Source organism: Lampris incognitus, chromosome 16 (assembly GCF_029633865.1).
Source record: "Lampris incognitus isolate fLamInc1 chromosome 16, fLamInc1.hap2, whole genome shotgun sequence".
Taxonomy (NCBI): domain Eukaryota; kingdom Metazoa; phylum Chordata; class Actinopteri; order Lampriformes; family Lampridae; genus Lampris; species Lampris incognitus.
In genome coordinates, this window is record NC_079226.1 from 13,012,640 (window position 1) to 13,018,198 (window position 5,559).

Genomic DNA, 5,559 nt, shown 5'->3' on the forward strand with positions numbered 1-5,559 from the left:
CTCAATGGTGGAAGGAGGAGGTTAGGTCGATGGGTCAAAGGAGCAGAAAGATCCACCTTTCTTTCCAACAGTAGGTAAAAGGAAGTCTCCATGTCTTTCTACTTGGGGAAGGAAAAAGAAGCAGAGAGCAAGACAAAGGGTTGGTGTGGGAGCTGGGCTCTGTCTGTCTCCTCAGTGGGACAAGGACAGTTACTGACAGGTGGCACAAGCAGGCCAAGGACCAATGAGACGACCAGAGCAGGGTGGAAGGAGAGTCTCCATGTCTGCCCACAACAAAGAGAGGAAGCCTTAAGAGCTGAGGCGGGGCTGTGTCCTTGGAGACTGCACTTTCTCATCATCATCTTCCTTCTCATCTTCATCATCAGGGTAATCTACCAGACCAGTCTTTACTATTGGTGTGGCAGGCAGTGTCGCTGTCTTGACTGAGGAAGTTGTACTGTTGTTGTTTGGAGGGGTGGCTGGAGAGGTGGGTGGGATTGCAGCAGATTTCCCATTGTTGTTGACTCCATTGGCAGCTCCTTTTTTGGCCTTCATGTACTTGCTGTAAAAGTCATCCTCTGTCCGGCTCTTCTCCACAGCCTCCCCGTCATCATCATTGTTAAACCACATCTCCTAATCCTCATCCAATGACTTTGTATCCCAACGACATCTGTTGAGTCTCTGATTCTACCTGTCCTCCTGCTCGTACCAGCCCGTCAGGCCCTTGAAGGTCTGGACGTACTCAATGGATTCAAGTGCTTTGTAGAAATTGTTCACAGTGTGAGCTATGAGGGACTTAATGTCCTCAACCTTAATGAACTCAAAGAGCGCTATGATGGCTGAATTGAGAATATTGTACTGGGTGCTGTTGTCCTGCAGGGTATTGATAATATAGCAGTTGTAGTACTCATCCTTGAGACCTATGATGCTGCGCATGAAACACAGGGCACAGAGAGCAAGGAAGGTGTTTGGAGTTCATGCGCATCAACACTCTCCTTAGCAGGTCTTTATTCATGATGTAGGTCTTAATGTGGTAGGTGTGGTGTTCCACACAGAAGGTCAGCAGCTCTAGGATCAGTGCCAATAACTGAGCCATCTGGACATACTGGATTTATCTTAGTCAAGCCCTCCTGCAGATCTTTAGAGTTCTTGTCATGGGCTGTGTTGGCCAGCAGTGGGACAGTCAGCATGTACATGCAGTACTTGTAGAAGAAACTCAGAAACTCTGTCTTCTCAGTTTTATTGATGGGGCTAACATGTTCTCAGGGTCAATGAGTGTCCTTAGCAGGCCCATCAGCTGGACAGCTCCTCCTAGCTCTGGGTCCGAGTCATAAATCATCTGCTTGATTGCCACATTTATCAACAGAACATCATCATCTGTGTGCTGTAGCTCTTGCATAACAAACTCCTGAAGCATGGAGGGGCTGAAGATGTCTGTGGCTGCTGCCCTCACCTGATGATCATCCATGCCCATGACTATTTCAAGCGCAGGTAGAATGCCCAGATTTGCTATAGTTCTGAAGAAAGCGTCTCGGTTTTGTGGTTGCAATGTTTGTGAAAAAGCACAAAATTCTTTGAAGAAGTTCACAAGTTCGCTCCTTTTACTGTCCTCTGTAGCTTCATCTGTGAGCTATGCAAAGACCTCTGTTAGGAACTCCTTATCCTCCTGTTGTATACTGACAATTTCAACCTTGTTGAAGAAGATGAAAGAGGTGAGCATGGAGAGGAAGTTCTCCTCGAAGATGGACAGTGACTGGGACGGCTCAGAAGAGTGGACTAATTGACCGGGTACAATTGGGGAGAAAAAGGGGGGGGGGAAATCCACAAAAAAATAAATAAATCCGAATGCAGTGATGGGGACACTGCTCCTGGAGATGCCGTCCTTCAGATGAGATGTTAAATCAGGGTCCTGACTTACTGTGATCATTAAAGATCCCATGGCTCCTATCGCAAAGACTAGGGGGTACCCCCAGTGTCCCAGCAAAATTCCCAACCTAGCTCACTGCATCTGGCCACCTAATCATCCCCCCGTATAATTCCCTAAATTATTCCTCCCTCCCCACCTCAAGCTGATGTATGGTGAGCGTTCTGGTGCGAAATGGTTGCCATGCATCACCCAAGTGGGTGCTATCCATCAGTCCATCAGTGGTGATTGAAGTGAGATTCCCCCCTTCACTGTGAAGCACTTTGGGTGTCTAGATAAAGCAGTATATAAATGCAATGCAATATCTGCTATCAGTCAAAACAGAGCAGGAATCTATTCATGATGTTTACATACACACCCTGTCCTTTAAGCACTATAGTGGTCCCTCAGATCTACTCATAGAAGTGGATATTTGTGTGATTTGATTGAAAATGGTTTATCTACTGGTACATTTTCCCATTTGGTTTTGAGGTGGAAACACTCTTAGAGAAAACTACTGACTGTCTTACTTGACACCCATCACGAGGTGTAAATTGAGACATGGTGGTATGATAGCAAAGGGGTTCAGGACACAATACCAGTATTTAAGCCATTCCTCTATTCCAGTGTACCAAAATGCTCACAGGGTGCAATCCATTTACAGCTCAGAACCTACTGAGGTGCAAGAAGGTGCATTTTGTAATTTAGCTTTTGGAAGGCCTGGTGACACTGATGGGTCATAAAATACAGGAAACCAATATCACCGTCAAGTTGATTTGTTTCAGAAAATTTGCTAAACCAATAAAAGTTTTTTTATGAATTATAACAAAAACCATAAACTGTAGTGAACACAAGTTACAGAGTTCTGCACAAACTCTATAAGGAATGCAATAAGTGAAAAGCACAAAGTTTCTTAACTGAGCCGTGAGGGGTGACTAAAACTTTTTTGCCCTCCATAGCTTATACTGTACATTACCCCATGTGGAGTCCAATCGATATCTCACACCAGTAGCCTCGTGTCAAGCAAGCAGATTACTTTGACTTCAGTGTGACAGTTCCCCATTGCGCTCAAGATTAGCCTTGGCATTTCATTCATCTCAAAGATAATATGAATTATGTGTGGGCAACTCTCAAGACCCCGCAGAATCAGATTACAGGTACGTTAATGAAACACATTTCACCCGTGCACCTCTATCTAAGATAGTGCCACAATGTGGCTAATTTGTATGGAAATACTGCACAGCGCTGGGCTCCTGTCCATTTTTCTGTCTCAATCATTAATTTAATTTGGTAAATCACAACACAAATTGAGATAATTTTCGCTTTCATTACATCGTTGAATGTATTTGATAGCAGTAATAACTTTATTTCATTATGTGCCCAAATAGATATGTGATTTGATTATGGCGCCCATTCAAGGTAAGAGGAGGAAAGCCACACAGAGGATTTCATTAAGTGAAGTGAAGCAATAAAAAATGAATGAGTGATCTGAGGGCCCTCGGTCTCACCCAGATTACAAAAGAAATTTTGTTCTCCACAGACAGGGATATGCATGCATACGCTCACTTCTAACTGAAGTAGATGTTGAAAGACTAGGAGAAGAAAAAGAAAATCTGTAATTAGTTGTGATTTTTTTGTTTTTAGCTAAAAATGCTCTCAAAAAACTATCCTCACAGCACTGAAACAGTGGTGTTTTTGGTCCGGGGCCCAGATGCCAGTTGGTTACACACTGTCATCCTTGGAACAGAAAAGTATTGTTATTGACAGATCTCCTGTCATGTTTTCACAGCTGAGGAGAAAATATGGCGGGCCCAATTTGTTATACATATCACAACTCTACAGTGCACTGGTTTGCGCCAGGCTTGGCTGTATGTTTTCCTCATCATTGGAAAGTCATTTCTCCCAGGAGTACTGCAGATTGAAAATCCTAAGCGTGACTAAACAGACTGGCCTTTGTCACCATACTGGCGGCCATATAACAATCAATGCTTGGCCAAAACCTCCTCTCGGTGGAAGCTTTGCTACAGACTCCAATTCTGTACTTGCAGAGAAATGTGTCATGGCTGCCATTGAGAGAAACACATCCTCTGGAAACCCCGGGACGTATCTCTGCCAAACAACTGTTTTGGAAAGGATGTCATGAATAAACAGCTGGGTATCCCCTCTGAAAGTGGGTACTGCCAGGGAAATGGAGTGAGATCATCCATCTGGGGATGCTAATCTGTGTATCCATGGGCGCTAAACCGGGCATCCATCCGGTGTATCAGTGAAGGTTATGAGACCATAAACTGGGAGAGAGGAGTACGAGATGAAACAGCATCACAATGCATTTTCTCAAAATCAAAACAGAATCCTCTTTTACACACAATAAATCCCCTCCTCCACTTTGCTAGCATCTCTCTGTCCACTCTCCATCTCTTCCATTTTTTTCTCTATCTCTGAGCTCCTTAATTCACATTATTTCATGCCTTTTGTCCTCTTGGCTGGCCACAGGACTATGGTCATCATCATCAACTCTTTGTTCCTGAAGACCCCGTGCGATCTAAAGCCATTATCAGTCTCCTGTGATTTGAAGTATTACGTCACAATTTGAAAATCGGAAGTACAGACCCCAACCTCTACGCAGAACAGGCTAAGAGAGCCTGAGAAGCGCGTGTGCAAATCAAAAACGAGACATAAACCCGAGCCTTGGCGAGGATCTTATTCGATCCATTCATCTTCTTTTGTTCTGACATGGTGCCAGGAGAGGTGCAAGACAAGTCTAAAGTATGGTTTTGTGCTTTATTCCCTGTGAGATTTTGTCCCTGCTTCTCCTTCCTTGTTTTTATGCATTCTATATTTAGCAATATCCTTCAGCGACAGCTAGTTGTGTTTTGCAGCTACTTCAAGGGAGGTGTGTGTCTGCAGTCTGCAAGGTATGGGAGAGGTAGATAGGGTTAGACTGCAGATAATTGTCAATTGCATTAGGAGATTAAAGCTTTATGGTGGCCTAAGGTGGACAACAATCTCAATTTCCAGTGTGGCCTTTGAGAGTTAATAAAATCTCGACCTTTGCAATGAATAGGTAAACATAAATGTCCAATACCTAATTTGAGAGGCATATTTCTTTTTTAAAACTGTTTTTCAATGCTTGTGCTCCAGGTAGTTTGGGACCAAGGAGTGATGATCTTAACATAGTTTAATTTTCTTTGAGAGCGTCCGAGCATGCATAACAAAACTCTCAAATTGTACTGCACTGATGTACCTTGTACCAATCACCTGTTTGCGGAGTTTAACCTCCAGTCATGGACTGCTTCTGAAGAGCACGCGATTCAGTTCTACCACCGGCTAGTCTCTGGTTAGATCTAGCCACCGGTACACACAGCACCCCAGAGAAAAACAAAATCGATTCAGAATCCCCACGAATCGTATATCTATAATCACATACAGAGTACTTCAATGAAGCCAATTACAATCTTCTTTTTTTTTTGCCCTGTGCAGCTCTGCTGGTTTGTAATAAAGTTATATAGCATTAGAACGGCAGACAGCCCGGCATTCTCTGTGTGCACCAGTTATCTTGTATTATTATCATTATCTTGTTTATTTACTTATTCATTTTATCAGTCCTCGGTGTGGGGATTTCTTAAGTGGATATATAGATGGGCAATGCTCCCTAGGGAATGCAATACTGAAGAACC

General features: G+C 43.6%; 1 pseudogene; it reads right to left on the reverse strand.

Annotated features, from left to right (window-relative positions):
* Window positions 1-288: 288 nt before the first annotated feature.
* On the reverse strand, window positions 289-1,918 carry LOC130126727 (serine/threonine-protein phosphatase 4 regulatory subunit 3B-like; annotated as a pseudogene).
* Window positions 1,919-5,559: the final 3,641 nt, after the last annotated feature.